This window comes from Episyrphus balteatus, chromosome 3, assembly GCF_945859705.1.
Source record: "Episyrphus balteatus chromosome 3, idEpiBalt1.1, whole genome shotgun sequence".
Taxonomy (NCBI): Eukaryota; Metazoa; Arthropoda; class Insecta; order Diptera; family Syrphidae; genus Episyrphus; species Episyrphus balteatus.
This window is the reverse complement of record NC_079136.1, coordinates 81,771,164-81,789,582: the sequence shown is the minus strand read 5'-3', so window position 1 is coordinate 81,789,582 and position 18,419 is coordinate 81,771,164. Positions and strand designations below refer to the sequence as shown.

Sequence of the window (18,419 nt, the reverse complement as noted above, 5' to 3'; positions counted from 1 at the left end):
TTCAAAAGGTATATTGTTTTTTTTTTTTTTTTTATTCTTACTTCAATGTCTACATAAAAATGAACAATTTTAATTAAAAAACAATGAGGTAAAACCTTTTATTGGTACATAAACAATTTTAAAATTTTATGACTTAATTATTTGAAAAGCTTATAACAAAAATAGAATAAAGTAAAATCGGGAGGTTTAAGCAAAGTATATGAGAGTTGGAGGTTTTAAAGTTCAATAGAGTACACTTTTTTGACAGAGCTTCTTCAACGTAAAAAGGAGTTAGTTGAGAGTTATTTTAAGTCAAGCAAAATATTGCACCGATATACGTATAAAAACTTGAGACTTGAAATCGTCCATTCAGAAATTGTTGGACTAAAAACAAATAAGTACAAATCTAGAATTTATTAAATCTATCTTTGATTTTCAGAGCCATGTATCTTTTTACTGAATGCAACAATTTTTGATAAAGCAAAAGTTAGAAATACTTCGTTGAAACGGTCCTACTAAAAGCTCAATGACCTAAAAATAAGGCTATTTTAAAATGAGGGTTATAAAGAAGTCAACATTGGGCCCTGATAAAAATGCCGAAAAAAGGCATACAAAAATCATTAATATAACAAAATCCGGCGGAAATATATTTCAAAAGTATTTTTTAATGAAGTTGGACTGCAGGAATTTGAGTTTAAATCCATTCCTTTACAAATTAAATTAATTAATTTTAAGAATTAATTTCACCACTTTGCAAATAAAAGGTATTCATTTGCAAAGCAATTTCATCCTTTTGCAAAACAAATTCACCTTTTATACAATAAGAATTAAATTTAAGACTTCTTGTCATTTAATTTTTTTTTTTTCATATAAATAATACCTATATAATAGTTGTCTCCACACACAAAAGCTGAATTTGCTTTGCAAAAGGGTGAATTTGGTTTGCAAATGAATAAATTCCATGTGCAAAGAAGTAAAATTAACCTGAAAAAGGTTTAATACCATTTGTAAAATGATGAATTTAACGTGAAAAACCAGTTAAGTAAAATATGATAAAAGTTAAATTTTATCATTCCTAAAAACTCCTGAAAATGCTTGTTTTAAAGAATTCTTAAAGCAGACATTTTGACTATCCTAGAAAAAATGGGCAAATGGAAATATGAGTTTATCGATTCGCAAACGTTCTTTTAAACATACTTTCCTAGGACCTATTGTCATTTAGAGGTAACGAGAATAATAAATTCAAATACGGTGTCTACATTACCAATATATATATTTTTGATAAGCCTTAAATCATCTATACAAACGTACATAGTCACCTACCTGAAAAGAGATAAAAGAAAAAAAATTCAAATTAGTTTTATATAAAAGCAATTTTTTTTTTAAGAAAACTTAAAAAAACTATATGTACATAAAAACGTTTAAATAGACAAAAAAAAATCTTATTCATAAACTTATGGCAACCACATTATAAAAGCAGGCACTCAAATCTGTACACAAAATTAAGCAAATTTACGCAAAGAAGAAAAAAGTAGGATTCTCGATATCTTTTCCGTTTACACAGAGAGATATGTAGCTAGATGGTGAAACCTCCGAACCCAGTTTAGAAAAAGTTTTTTTGGAATACAGCTTTCAGCACGATAAGGCGAGCGCAGCACGGTGTGTTGCTACTGTGTGCCCTATCGTCAGCGCATCACAAGGACAAACGACCAAAAACTCACGCGGCGACGAAGGCAGGAACAAAAGAGTAGTCTTGTGCGGCTCCGGTATGCCCAGTAGCTGATAATTTTGCCACAAAGCTTTTCATTTGGCTGGGGCTTACACTCTATAGTCCTCTCTAGAGTTTGTTACATCATTAATATGTATCATTACCAGCATAATCTTCACCCTTTCCCATTATAATGAAACTGGTCAGAGACCGAATAAAAGGCACACTCCTCTTCTGTTTGGTTGGATGGTGCAGCAGCAGAAAGCAGCAATGACAGTAGAGCACCATCACAACCAGCATCCAGCCAACGCCGCTGCTGCACCATAAGAAGCAGCAGGATGCTTGGGAGGCAAAAACTGATTATATTAGTGGCAAACATAATTTTGTTCGTCCGTTCTAATTGAGTCCAAGTTGGGTTACCTCATCCTACCAATATACACCACCACCGCGCCACTGTCCGTCGACAAACGAAACGAAAAATAGGAACGCAGGATGATGGTGGTTATGGTTACAACAGAATTGAGAGGTGGTTTTTTTGGTTAGTTATGGAGTCTCTTCGTTTTCCGTTTTAGTTTTTTGACACAGTGTTGACTAGGGTCTGAGTGGAGGTTTTATACAAAATAGAACGAAGGTGTATAAGTATATATTAGAGACTGCTTGTTACACAGAGATAGAGAACTTTTAGAGGATTGGAAGATAGGTACCCATGAACGATATCGGAAACATAAATCATTTTTAGCAAACAAACGTTTTTCGAAAGCAGCAAGCAGAGTCTACTTTTAACATAGGTCACTAAATTGGAGGAATTTTTCCACTAGAATTGGAAAGGGTGTTTATAAATAAGGCGAAATATACCTTCCTGTATTTTTGCCTATAGATCATGGACAGAATGATAAAATATGAAGGTGTTTATGTGAATTTGGGGGGTGAATTGGGAGGGTTACATGCCAGAGTTGGACATTTCATTCAAAGTTTTATATAGGCCGACTGGTTAATATTTTGTATAAACTTCGCCAAACTAAGCAGGAATATCACTCTAATTGCCAAGTTTATGATTTTTGAATGTCTAAAAATTTGGATACATAACCATGTTAGGTAATACAATCATGTAGACACAAGTTGCCAATACAAATTGTTAACTGCAATGAAAATATTCCAACTTTTATTGCCAATCTATGACGATGGCAAAGCAACATAGAATTGCAGTTAGTTTTACAAACAAAGTCAATCTTTCCGAGAAATTTTACGCGATAAAAGTCGAAATGAAAAATTATAGTATAAATTTTTGTTGAATCGGGTGAAATGCGCTTGGGTTAAATGAAGTCTGGAAGTTTTTCAGCATTTCCACACTTTATAAATTAAATCAATTTCACCCTTTTGCAAATCAAATTCACACGTTTGCAAATCTATTTCACCCTTTTGCAAATCAATTTCACCCTTTTGCAAATGAGATTCATCCTTTTGCAAATCAATTTCACTATTTTGCAAATCAAATTCACCCTTTTGCAAATCAAATTCACCATTTTGCAAATCAAATTAACCTTTTTGCAAACCAAATTCATCATTTTGCAAAAGAAATTTACCATTTTGCAAATCGAAAGCACTAACGTCCGTCGTAAGCCCAAATTGAAACAACTTCCAGTCAAAAAATATTCAGGTCTTTTCTTATGGTTTCTTGATCTTCAGATTAGTGGTGTATTTATTTAAGCTTCTTTCAACTTCTCATTTTACTTGATCTTATTTCCAAACCACCACAACTGTTTCTACTTATTGAATATTCTTCATGACTACCCATTAAATTAACAACTAGACTGATATTAATGAAACATCCATTTTAAACCTCTTTTCTTCCTCTCCTCAACTTGGAAGTCCGAGATACTTAACTCATTCACTTTTAATTTCATTAAAAGCTATAGGTACTCACTCCATTTATTGCACTGAAGAAAACAACAAAAAATATATACATAACTACAACAAAGAAACGATTACACTTAAAAAAGGACGTCCTAATTGCTGAACAAAGCGGATAAGAAATGAATAATTAAATAAAAGAAATGAAAAAAAAAATAAAATTAAACAAGAACTTGGCTAAAATCTTGCAGAAATTTTGTGTTCATATCGTTAATTGCGTTAAATTCTCCATCTCTCTTTCTCTTTTTGTTTTTTCTTTATCTTGCCTATCAAAAACTGCTTAATGGATATTATCCCTGTACAACACAAGGATAAGTACAAAAAAAAACTAAGCAGCATGACAAACAAAAAAAAAAACAAAAAAAATGAAGAAATTGGAACAAAGCTAACCAAGCGCAAACTTAAGTCTGGGGTTCTTTTTGTTTGCCAAGTTCTTTTTTTTTATGTTTTTCTGAATTTTTTTTCGGCCTGTTGGATACTTTCTTTTTTTTATTGACTCTTTGTATCCTTGTTATTTGGGCAGTTTGTTTTTTTTTTGTATTGTTGGTAAAAAGGATTCTCATTCACACGTAATTCTGTTGTTTGACTTAACATTATTGTTTGTTGTTACAAAGGAACTGGACATTTGACGGAATGATTTGGGATGACGAAGAGTATTTTGGTCTTGAATAGTTCTTTGAAATGTTAATCCTTTTATCTTCAAATTTGACATTTAAATAAAGTAAGTCAACGAAAGGCAAACTATTTTGAGTTTTTTTTTAAATATTTGTTCGTTTTCGTTTAAAAGCGTTTTCATCGTTATGGGTGTGACATATGCATGCATAAACTCTGTTACGGGTGTGACAATTGAGTGTTTTTGGCGAGACAACTGACTGTTACGCGTGTGACAGTTAAACGTTACGGGTGTGACATTTTATACGTTATCTTGAAGAAAAAAATTAAGTTTCTTTTAAATATAAATCCAATATTTCTAGTAAAAATTAAATCAACTAAAATAATATAACTTCAAAAAAAAGAAATAAGATAAAATAATACAAATAAAAATAAAAATAAAAATTAAATAAAATAAAATAAAATAAAATAAAATAAAATAAAATAAAATAAAATAAAATAAAATAAAATAAAATAAAATAAAAAATAAAATAAAATAAAATAAAAATCAAATTAAGGGAGATCTTCAACCTATTGCTGAAAAATTGATTTTTCATTTTTATCGTAAAAAAATTAAAAAGTAACTTTGCATGTCTCTTTCTCTGAAAGCATTAACTTGAGCCATAAATAAAGAAACATAATTCAATTTCCTATCACAAAGAATCTAAAAAATATTTTGTACGATGAGGCGTTTTCAATATAAACGTTAAAATCTGTTTTTGAAAGGTTTACACCACTTTTTGGGTTATTTTTTTTTTTTTTTTTTTTTTTTTTCTAATAAATCATGATACTATTTCTTTTATGATTTTTCTATCGTCACTTTACTCGTCGTAACCTAAGGTTTCAATAAACCGCCAAGTTTGCCTGCCACCACATCGTTAAATTTTTCCAATTTCCCATATGTATGGCGTATACGTAACAAAATACATCATTTTCTCCTCCCAAACGTGTTTGAATAGGTAATGAAATTTGTCTATACTCACACACATACACACAAATATTATATGATCGTTTATTTTATAATGTAATCTGTCAAAAAGGATGATTGTAATCGCAAATTTTCAGCATATTACCATGGCATGTGCACAGCACAGCACAGCACAGTGCACCATATTTCTATAACCGATTCCCAACTCGAACATATATTACAACCGCATCAGTGAGATGAAGTACAAAAATAAAAAAAAAAAAAAACAACAAAAAAACACCCAAAAACCAAACTATTATCCGCATCCTTGCGGTTTATAATGGTATAAGAAGGATAATGTTATAAAAAAATACGAGGTTTTTTTATTCAATGGGTGATATATTCACAGTCTCTTACATAGACAGATTGAGAAAGAGAAAGAGAGTGAGAGAATGGGTTTCGGTTGTTCGATAAGACAAATTTTGTCTATAAAATAGCTACATAGACTGAATTGGTTAGTCTTTCGCCTCAGAAGACTAGGTATCCTTGAAACACATCATGAAGCTGCTTATCATATTGCTACTGTACAGATGTTTTTTGCCACACAAAAAAGAAAAAGTCTTCTCTAGTGTTTTTATTCTTCAAAAAAAAAAAAAAATCGTCCTTATCGAATAGGAAATGGTTTTTCAATCGATTTTTTTTTTTTTTTATTATTTCTTTCATCCACTTAAAGAAGATACTTTTCTATCTCTATAGATGTAGCTTTCCAAGTATAAAACTCTTCAATTGTGTACCTGTCGCTATGTGTTATATCAAGAAGGACGAAGTAGGTACTCGTACTACTGCATTGAGAGTGTTGGTATAAAGGTATAACTTCGTCGTCGTAACATCTTTTCTTTTTCTAATACAAAGAGTGATGGGAATTTAAGTACCTCCAAAAGTATCTAGAGCAATACTTACAAAACAACCAAATAAACGACGATGAGGACACGGACATAGAACATATACAGTAGCGAGCAAAAAAAATGCAAACGAAAAAGGTTAAAAGAGTTTTACATGATAACTAAGTCATTTTACATCGTTATGCTACCAAATTTGGCACACAATATTGAAAATGTTTTATTTTCACGAAACAGAGTCGATTTGTGGAATATCTTACTTCAAGACAATTATTTGGTCAAAAGTCTGCCTAAATATGCGTTTTTAGCCGAGCAAAAAAAATGCAAATGTGTAAAAAACAATAAAGTATAATGATTTATTCATATTTTTTGTTTATGTTTTTGGTTTTTTAGGTTCATATTTTATTAATATTTTGTTGGGAACTCTTTATTTGAAACAAAGGCGCGGATTTTTCTGGTATTGAGTCTATTAAAGACTATCATAAATTTTATGGTATTTGTTCACATTCTGATCAAATTTGCTCCATCAGAACTTTGCATTTTGAATGCTTTCGCTTTCTAATCACCCGATCTACAAGATCCTACAAATTTTCTGTGGTATTGGGGTCTGAAGATCGTGTTAGACACTTCAGAACAGCGAAATTGGTCATTTTCAAAAAGCTTTTTTCTAACCGGCTGGTGTTTTTGGGGTCATTATCTTATGTAAACAAGCTGTTTTCGGGGATATTGGACTAAAAATGTGGAACATATGGGTTTCCACAATGTCCTTGCACATTTCTGCATTCATCCGATTTATTCTTTTCATTTGGCACAAGTGACACACTTCTCGAGAAAACAAACCCTAAACAAAAACTTACTATTAATTTCTTTTCATGAGTATTTTATACTTACCCCACACCTCCTCCGTGTTTAATAGCAGGAACTTGATAAATAGGGTTATATCGATATCCTAGAGGCCTTCACAGACAGTGAAAGCCATCTGACAAGAACAAGTTGAACTTGCTCTCATTGCTCAAAAAAATTGTACCTCACTTTTTCACTTGTCCAATGCATATGGCACTTCGCGAAATCAAACCGCTTTCTGGTATTAATTGAAATTTTGTAAGGTTTTTTTTCCGGTCGTCTTGCGCAAAGTTTGGCCTCAAAAATAGCTTGTTTACACAAGATAATGACACCAAAAACACCAGCCGGTTAGAAAAAAGCTTTTTGAAAATGACCAATTTCGCTGTTCTGAAGTGTCTAACACGATCTTCAGACCCCAATACCACAGAAAATTTGTAGGATCTTGTAGATCGGGTGATTAGAAAGCGAAAGCATTCAAAATGCAAAGTTCTGATGGAGCAAATTTGATCAGAATGTGAACAAATACCATAAAATTTATGATAGTCTTTAATAGACTCAATACCAGAAAAATCCGCGCCTTTGTTTCAAATAAAGAGTTCCCAACAAAATATTAATAAAATATGAACCTAAAAAACCAAAAACATAAACAAAAAATATGAATAAATCATTATACTTTATTGTTTTTTACACATTTGCATTTTTTTTGCTCGGCTAAAAACGCATATTTAGGCAGACTTTTGACCAAATAATTGTCTTGAAGTAAGATATTCCACAAATCGACTCTGTTTCGTGAAAATAAAACATTTTCAATATTGTGTGCCAAATTTGGTAGCATAACGATGTAAAATGACTTAGTTATCATGTAAAACTCTTTTCACCTTTTTCGTTTGCATTTTTTTTGCTCGCTACTGTATCTGCAGACAGAAGTGAAAGACATGAGAACGAAACCTGACATCTATTGGCTAGTGTATTAGAGAGAATCGAAAAGAATGCAATTTTAAAGGTGTCCGGGGAATTTATCAAGTGTCAAAAAACTGATGAAGGGTAAAAATATTACATTTTTACGACGAACGGAAATTGAATGGGATTTTTCGTTTTTTTTTTTTTCGTTCATTTTTCTATATTTCATATATCTGCCAGATATACCCAGAGTCAATATGTGTGTTAAAGGGGTTTGTTGTTTTTGTTATTATATTATCGTATTTTTTGGTCGAGGATAATACTTGTACCCAATAGAAAAGATGTACCTTTGCTGTGCTTGGTCATATACAAAGGTAGATATGGGGATATGAATAAATCATCACACTGACATGTTTCTATGTTTTTATATCCCTTAGCCAATAGAATTTTTTTTTGTATATCCTGTCGATATGGAAGATAACACAAAATGCAGTCATCGAGAGTTAGAAATAGGAAAAATAAGAAATTTAAATTTTATGCTGATCCTTAGAGATGTACATCATTTGAGGGGGTCAAATGTTTTTTTTTTAGAGAGAGGTTTAAATATTTTAAAGAGTTTTTTATTTTGAAATTTCATTATAACCGGGTTGTGCCAATTTTTCAAAAATATAAAAAACATGTCGAGGAGAATTAAGAAAAAGTTCTTAAAAGGCAATGGATGTGTGTTCCAGTTCACAAAAAAGAGTAAAACCAATTTAAATGAAGCACACTGCATTCGTGAAGTGCAGAAATACAAACAATCTCATTGGTCCTTGACACTAAGTTCAAAATTGGGTACAAAGATAAGGCGATGGGCGTTCAAAGAATGAAGGTGGTTATAAATATTTAACGATGAGAATTTTATTAAAATTTTGATGAATGAAGAAATTTTGAAATAATTTAAATATTTTGAAAAAAAAAATACGATTTTTGAAGAAAAATAAATTGAAGAAAATTACAATTTTTCAACTAAGCTTGAAGAAAATTAAAGATTTTGGACAATTTTCAAAGAGAATTACATATATAAAAACATTGCAAATTTTTTAACACAATTATAAGTTCTTTAAATATTTTGAAGAAAATAAAAAACTTTATAGAAAATATAAACATTTGAAGAAAATTAACAATTTTGAAGAAAATTACAAATTTTGCAGAAAATATAAAAATTTGAAACAAATTAAAAATTTGGAATGAAAATTTTGGAGAAAATTCCAAATTTTTAAGCAAATTAAAAATTTTTAACAAAATTACCTACAAATTTTAGGGAAGAAAATTAAAAATTTTGAAGAAAATTAAATTTAAATGAATAATTCCAAACTTTGAATAAAATTACAAATTTTGAAGAAAAAATAAAAATTTTTGAAGAAAAAATACAAAATTTGAATTACCTTATCTTGGTGAAAAACAAATTTCGAGGTAAAAGTGTGAAAAAATGTGAACAAATAATAAAAAAAACTATTATTTTTGACAAGAAAAAAATTATGCGAAAAAAATTTTGCGTGAATAAATATGTAATAAAAAAAAAAACAATACCTAAGGGTTTTTTACTTGCGATATAGGTACTATATATCAAGTTATGCATTCGTACAAAAAAAAAAAGTTGAGATAACATTTTTCCATGACATTACGATGGTAGACAATGCCAAAAAAGTGGGTCCCGGAAGTCCGTCTGTCTGTCTGTCTGTCTGTCTGTCAGTCTGTCAGTCTGTCTGTCTGTCTGTCTGTATAAGGAGCTACAGCCTAAACGGATGGACCGATTAATATCAAACTTGGTATGTAGCGTTATTTGGCGACTCTCCAGAGGGGTTTTTGGAATTAATTTTTTTGGACCAAAAATAACGGTACTTGTCATATACCGATTTTAGTAAAATTAAAATAGCTCGAAAACGGCTCCAACGATTTTGTTTAAAAAATTCAAATGTTAGTTTTACGCTAAGGTCTATATTTCAATGAAAAATTTTTTATTTGAAAATCATTATTAACGGTACCTGCCATAGAACCGTTTTTTTAAAATTCGAATATCTCCGAAACTTCTTCGATTTCAACGAAACTTTTTGTGAAGAAGCATTTATATAATTTAAATATAAACCAAAAATAAAATTTCCAAAAAAATAATTTTTGGATTTTTAAAAAAATTTTGAAAATTTTTTTTTGAAAAATGAAATTTTCGAAAACGGGACATTGAATTTTTTTGAAATTTTGTTTTTAGATGTTGATTAGTGATTTCTACAAAATGGCATTACAATTTTATTTTTTAACTTTTTTTTCAAAAAATTATTTATAAAAAATTGTTTTTTTAAAAAACGGCTCTAACGATTTTGAAAATTTTTTTTCTAAAAATGCACGTTAATATATCAATCAAAACTGCATACTTGTTTTGGAGGGCAATTTAATTTCAGATTTTATTTTATTTTTTTTTAAACGAATTTTATTTTTTTTTCCAAATTTCTACATAAAAAGTCTTAAAAATTTAAGCAACTTTAACTCCAAGAGCAAGTTCGTGCGACCCAGTCGTGCATTTTATTTTATAAAAATTAAAAAAGATAACAAGTAAATAAAACATACATTTTATTTGAATTTAAGATATAAAAATATTTAAAATTATGAGAAAAATTGATAAAGTTAAAAAAAAATATTTTGTCTAAATTCTATATCCTACGAATAAGAAATATTTCAAATCTTTTTCATTGGTCAAATTCATTGATTTAAACTCCAAAAAATGAAAGATTAATCTTCAAATAAACAAAATTAATGATTTCACAAATAATAAAACCAATAAAAAAATATTAAGTGAAACTAATGTTTTTCTACCCAACACTTTATCACTCAATTGGATACTTTTACCCAACTCAGAAGATACTAAATGGAAAAACAAATGAATCCTTGTCAGAAAATATTCTTTAATAAATGAAGAAACATCTGTTACGTGACAAACTTACTGCCAATTTTCAACCAAACAAACCACACAAATATAATTTTGTCCGGCCTAAAGCCACCACTAGAGATCACGTTTTTCTATCTTAACAAAAAAAAAAAAAAAAAAAAAACAACACCGCAAAAGGAATACAAAGTTAATAATATCTAACAACAACAAAATATCTTACAATAAAAAAAAAAAAAAAAAATGTTATTGACCCCTCGACAACGACGACAACCAAATACAAGAGATACCTACATCATCATTTGCCTCAGGCTAAAAGTCAGTAAGTCAATTGGTGTATCTTTTACGTTTAGATACTCAATTTCAGTCCAATAACAAAAGTCCCTCTGCATTGACAGGGGCATATGTAATAAGGCAAATCGAAATATTTTTTTTTCTTCTACTTTTTTGCTTCCTAAATCGAATTAAGTTTGTTTTTTTTTTTTTCTTTTCTTTTTTTTTTTTTTAGAGCATGTGGAAGGGCGTTATTCGCATATTTGAGTGTGTGGCACACAAAGTCTCCAATTACAATTGATCCAATCAAGAGGATTTTCCTTCAATAAAGCTTCTATAGATACTTTTTTTTGTTGTTGTCTTAATTTTTTTCATAGTTTTTTTTTTTTTTGTTCAATGTGACTGTGCTTGGGTGTACATAAGCTCTAAACAAATATTATTTAAAGGCACATGCTTCTAATGGACTTTTAATATGCACTTTAGGATTCATTCAATTTGCTGGTGGGTGCTGTTAGCTAGCTATATCGATTCTTCGTCTGTGCGCCCGCCGCGATAACTCAATCAATTTCTAATAACCCTGAAGCCTCTGAACAATACACCACCATTTCTATCTATTTATCTATATTTGTATCTTTCTATTTCAATAAAAAATTTAAAAGGCAGATTTTTTTTTGTAGGATTTATCGATTTATAATGATCAACTTGAGTTTAATTTAAAACACTCAAAAAACTCGTAGCAAGATAAGTGTTTTTATTCTTCTTCATCTTCATTTTATTTATAAAGATAGATATTTATCTTTTTTTATGAGAAAGAATGGTCCTTTGGAAATTGTTTTAATTACTTTTCGTAGCAATTTGTTGATTAACTTGAAAAACAAAATACAAATTTTCCTTCAAACAATATTATTTAACACGGCACAGTTAACCTGACCCGATAAAAAGGAGGAAGCTATACCTACACACAAAAAAGGTAGATAGTATAGATAGAACAAAAGATAGATGTACAAAGAAAAACAGACAGATGCCGTCAAACCAACCACAGACATAAAACAAAAACTTTGCACAGTACTCTTCCTTGAAACGGGGGTCTAAAATAATAATAAAAGATAGCAGAAAAAAAAAGACAAAATAAATAAAAGATGAAAGGCCCATACCCTCAACTGGAAGTTACTACTGAAAACATAGAATTTAGAGATGAATGAATAATGATCTAAAGATACTTTTTTGATAGAGAGGGAGAAAGGGGTGCGTTGGTCTCGTCGGTCGTAGAGTTTTTTTTTTACGGTCGTCATCGTTCGCCGTAGACTACACCCTTTGTATTAAAATATAATGTTTTTCCTCATAAACTGGGTATCAAAAAACACGGATAACTATTTCCATATGCCAATGGATGAACCTCAGTCAGCGTACATCCTCCGTTTAAGAGCATTTATAGTTAGAACAGTTTTATCCATCATGATGTCCTTGCTCAGGAAACTATTTTGCACAGTGAGTTCTCGTTCAGAGATTTTTAGTTTTTTCTTCCCTCTTGTCATCGTCATGGTAGTAGTCGATTTGTGTGCTAGGATTTAGTTCTATGCTCTATCTCATCTCTATGGTTCTGGTGTATGTCCATTAATAGTTGTCAATTTGCATTTGTTGACCCAGTTTACTCTTTTATGCTTTAGTTCCATTTGCCTACTTAAATAGTCATCCAACGTTATTCGATATAGAAAAAAAAAAAACTAACACACTCAACAAATTGATGTCTTTTTTTCATCTTGTTGTCTATTCATCCTGTGACTGGCTGGAAAAGGATTTTTTAAAGAGGCTCGTCGACGACTTTGAGGAGAAAAAAAAAATACAGAAAATGGTGAAACAACAATAATTGCTGACCGACCACTTGTATCGGATAATTGTTTTTCTTTGATATTTTGTACCACAAAAGGAGAGCACACAGGTATAACTTATCTACGTTGGGTATCTTGAAGCTCATCATCATCATCAACATGCCTCATTATATGGTCTTTTGATGTGGTTTTTGTGACAATGCATAGGCTTTATTTATTTCTTGGCACGAGTCAAAGCCATGACATGACATGAATGAAGCTTATCTAAATGAAATCATCGTTGCAGAAGAATACAAATTCAAGGCATCACAGATTGGAATATTTATTGGAATGAGTTTTTGGGAAGTATTTTCAATGTTCATACAAAGTTATGATTTAATTTCACTGATAAATAAAATAGTTTACGTCTATTCTCTTAACGATAAGAAGAAATAGAAATTAAGAGAAATTTGATGGGTTCCTAGAAAAAACTTGTCCAGATTGGGGTCAAAGATTAAATTATTCTTAATTCGAAAATTAAATGAGATTTCTAATAAAATTAAGAAAAATTGGTCCAGATTTAGAGAATTTTTCAAAAAATTATCGATATTTTTTTCGATAATTTTTATTTGCACAATTTAAGTATGAAATTCAATTTTTTTGTTTTGTTTGAACACACTAGAGAAATCGATATTTTTCAATAGGTATTGTTTTACATAGGTACTGTTTGTAAATATGTTCTATTTTCGATATCGATATTTACCGTCAACAATTCGATGAATCAAAATATCGATATTTTTTCTATTTAAGAATTCAATAACATTTATTTGTTTGAAAACATTTAAAAAATCGATATTTTTCGATTTCGATACTTTTACTTAAACGAAACTTATCGATATTTTGAACATGGGTTAATAGCTAAAATTTACAGAAAGATAGGGATGACAAAGATGTGCTCGGGAACTTCACTCCTAAATTCGAAGAATTAGTTTAATTTTTTTAATACGACATGGTAAAATATGTCCAGATTAAAGAAGTTTTCAAAAAATTATCGATATTTAAAGTTGATATTTTTATTTCGATGTATCGAAATATCTATATTTTGTTCAATATGGTAATTTTAGAATTAAATTCAATTATGTTTGAACACACTTTAGTATTCGCTATTTTTTCGATACATAAATATCAATTTCGATACTCTTTGCAAATATTGATTGGAAACTAATCGATTTTTTTCATGGCCGTAAGCACAGTCTTACAAAAAAAAACTGCTTGCAATTTCGTCAAAAAGTTAAGATGTTTATCGTCAATATTTTTAATTTTATCATATCGATACATCGACTTCACGTTTAAAGTTCGATCTTATCTATCGATACTATTTGAACAGCATAAACATGAAGGAATGTGAAAATAAAAGTTAGTAAAAACTGACATTTTTTAGAATTAAAAGGAGACTCTTTAAAATATTGGTAGTTTTTCCATCACAACAGTCCTTCAAGATAAAACAAAAAAAAAAAAAACAGGAAATATCGAAACTCTTCAAAGATACATTAACAACATATACAAGGATATCGCCAAAAAAAAAAAAAAAACATTTAACACAATAAAAGAACTTCCTTTCAATACTTGATGCGTTCTTGTCCTTTTTTGATTCTACTTCTTTGTTGTTTTTTTTTCTTCTCAAATTCACTTTGTCCCCATTAGATAGACTTTCGATATTTCTGTGAAAGTTTTTTCTTTACACTTTCCTCCCAAACCTCTTTTCCTATCAACCAATAACCTCATTTCTTTTTCGTCTTTTGAATTCGTATTGCGAATATATACCATTTTCCATTTGATTTGAAAAGTTATCTTCTAGATAACTGAGTTTTTTTTTTTTTCCTATGTGAGGGTAGTACAAAAAAAAAAAACCATCATCATCGTCATCAACAACAACATCATAGAAGTAGAAAAAAAAGGATACAATTCGAACTGAAACCGAACTAAAGAAATTTGATTCTTCTCTCTGATCCACTTTTGATGGACCCTAAAGTGTGGATTGTGAATTAGCTTCGGCTGGACAAAAGTGCCCGTGCCCGTCTCCAAAATCATATCATCCCTAGAGAAGGAAACTTTTTCCTTCCAGCAAAATCTTCTACAAATACATCCGATCCCCTCCTCCTTCTGATTCACAATATACAATTGCAAAATAAATCCAATAATCTACTTGTTAAGGTTCGTTTTCCTTGAAGAGTGTGTCCTCGAGTCTATCTTTCTCTCTCTCTCTGGGCACAAGGACATATCACACATTGTTATCTTTTGCAAGATGAACCCCATAGATAAACTCGGATGAAATTTTTGGGGGAGTTGGATTTGAGGTATTACACACAAGTTTGTGGGGAGAGAAGGGGGGGGATATAGTGTGAAAATATGGCTCACCACTGTATAGATAGATAATATTTGGCTAAAATATCTTTGTCCACTTTCTGATGGTGGTGATGCTAGGGTCATGTTCGGATTATTTTGTTTCTTCAAGTTTTAGTACATGAACACGAGGGGTGTAAAGATATTAAAAACGAAGAAGACACACTACCAAATCTCACATCTTCATTACAGAATCTGGTGTGATGCCCTAAGTCCTGAGAAAATGGACACAAGATGTTTCAAGTTCAAGCAAACTCATTTTTAGAAAGAAGAAACAAAAACGAGGGATAGAGCAAAAATACAACACAAGACATTACCACTCTCTGGAACAAAGTTTTTGGTGTGAAAAACATAAAACACAAATATATTTGAAGAAGGGGGTTGATCTCTGCAAAATTAAATCTTAACTAATAGTTTTTTTTTTGTTCTTGTTGTTGTTGTTTTGAAGAAATTCTTCTTCACAATGTTTTGTGTTCTTAGGAAAATGTTTTAGTAATTGCTGTCACACAGATTGCTGTTAAGTGTGTTTTCATATAATATTGTGTGGGGTTGGTTGATGGTTAATATGTGAAGAAGTTATTAAATAAATCGACAAAAGGGATAAACAAAGTTTATTTTTTGGGGGAAATTTATATAAAATAAGGGGTAAGAGGTTTTGTAGTTTTTATTGTAAAAGTTGGATACAAACGAAAAATATTAGCAACAGACCTTTTTGATTAACACAATTAATGGTTGAAGATTTGCAGTTTTTCTACTTTTTTTTTATCGATATTAAGAAATGAAGGAATGAAAAATTTCAGAGCAATAGAAGATCGGAAAGAAAACACTACCATGTCAGAACATTTCAAATCAAATAGAACAGAACAGCAGAGAATTGTACTTTTCAAAATAAAATCGTTAAACAGCAATCTGAACTGTTGCAACAGATAGTTTTCATCGAACAGAATGGTGACTACAAGATGACTGCTGGATGACTTCTGGATTTTTTTTTTTTTATAATCTGCGCGCACTAAAGTCGTTTTGGGTACCCTTAATATGTATCAACACAGTGCGAGCGTTGACTGGATGAAAACTGGATGACTTCTGGATGACTGCTGGATGACTACTGGATGACTACTGGATGACTACTGGATGAGTACTGGATGACTACTGGATGACTACTGGATGAGTACTGGATGACTATTGGATGAAAACTGAATGACTTTTGGATGACTGCTGGATGACTACTGGATGACTACTGGATGAGTACTGGATGAAAACTGGATGAAAACTGGATGACTTCTGGATGACTTCTGGATGACTATTGGATGACTGCTGGATGACTACTGGATGACTACTGGATGAGTACTGGATGAAAACTGGATGAAAACTGGATGAAAACTGGATGAAAACTGGATGAAAACTGGATAAAAACTGGATGAAAACTGGATGACTTCTGGATGACTGCTACATAGCTTCTGGGTACTATCCACTAAAAACTCTGCAATAGGCTAGCCTAAATTCAGTTAAGCTGAAATTCATTTAGAAAAGGTATTTTATTTAAGATTTCTCACAAATAATAGCTCAAACAAAATTATTGGTATTAGATTTTGTTATCACTAACATTTAGCCGAAATATTACATAAAACTTGTCTATAATTGCAAAGCAATTATTTTTTTTTATTTAAAACAAAACATGTAGCATTTAAAGTTGACACTTTAGCGCCAATTACTATCTATGAACCTTCAGTATTTTAAATTTACCACAAATTGTGAACAAGACTCTAACATGCAACTATAGAAATGATTCCCCGGAATAATACTTTTTACGTTTTTATTTAATAAATTTTCTCGAAATACTTCGAAAATCAAGTTTAATTCGGAAGAGTAAATAGCACTTTTTTGCATTGACAACTGAAATAATGAAATAATATTTAATATAATAATAATAGTTCCCACCCAACCAAAAATAAAATCCCAGAAAAAATCACTTCAAAATAAACTATCAAAACTATAATTAGTTTTTTTAAACAACCCATTATTAAAAATAAATACTACAACAAAATAAAAATCTACAACATCACAATTGTTATAGAAAGAATTCATATAAATTCAATTTCAAAACACACCTTTCATTTAGACATAAAATCGTTTCACTTTTTGAATGGTTCAAACTAAAAATGCACTGGTCTCATATTTTTATTTGCTTGGCATCGTTTATTTGGCATTTTACTGATGGTGGAGAGTTAGCGGTAATACACTTTCAATCTTATAAAACATAAAAACAAAAAAATTCATAATTCATCCTTGAACAAGGACTGGGATTTTCGGATTATACGATTTGAATATAATACTTCGAATCCAGATTTAGCAAGCTTTAATATACGGACAATGCGTACCACTGGCGGTGTTTATGCTCTAAATGGAACATTTTATCTTGGAGTTGATATGGATGATGCATTTTGGGTGATTATCAATTTTGTACAATTTAATTTTATTAAATTAAAAAAAAAAACTAAAATAGGGTTCAGTAAAAGTTCATCGAAGTGCACAAGGAAATAGTGATTTTCGTGAAACACCATTTGAAGTTGAAGTAGCTCCATTTTTTAATTTCATGTCATTTGTTTATGTTAAAGTATTGCAAAAGACTTTTTCAACATGCTCGAATATGCCACAATTTGCGAGTGTTTTTGACAAACCATTGTCAATAGGAACATATTATTTGAAAAAATGTCGCATGACAAATGAAGAATTACCGGGACATGTACAACCTGGAATTTATAGAATAACTGTAAAAATTAAAGGCAAAGATTTGGAACTGGCCCTTGCTATATTTTTGGATGTTAAGACAAAAGGCAATTTTTATAAACGATAATAATGACTTCTTTTTATTATTTGGAAAATAAAAAAAAAAAAAACGCAAGAGTAAAAAAGTTTAACTAATATTCAAAAAAAAAAAAAAAATATCACAAAAAATGACATTTAACAATTCCGTGAAAGTAAACCTTTTTATTGTTAAAATAATGAAAAATATTTGTAGAATTAAATTTTATTGGAACTTTTTAAGAAAAAGATATCATGACATTGACACGCAAATGTTTAAATTTTGTTTATGATTTAATATCGATTTTAGAAAAAAATTTGTTGTTAACGTTTCAACGTTTTTTACTTGAAATATTGGTATCAGGGAAGGATATTCTGTTGTGCACAAAGAAAAATAAGGCACAATAGAAGAAGT

General features: G+C 30.2%; 1 protein-coding gene and 1 long non-coding RNA gene across 5 annotated transcripts in view; both read right to left on the bottom strand.

The window, feature by feature from the left end:
• Window positions 1-18,419, bottom strand: part of LOC129913331 (maternal protein pumilio) — a 464,853-nt gene that overhangs the window by 186,855 nt on the left and 259,579 nt on the right. The gene's annotated exons all lie outside the window — the stretch shown is intronic.
• LOC129913334 (uncharacterized) overlaps window positions 829-18,419 on the bottom strand; it is a 28,871-nt gene continuing 11,280 nt past the window's right edge. Inside the window, exon 2 of the long non-coding RNA XR_008772032.1 lies at window positions 829-1,302. This is a non-coding gene — a long non-coding RNA (uncharacterized LOC129913334). The remainder of the gene's footprint in view (window positions 1,303-18,419) is intronic.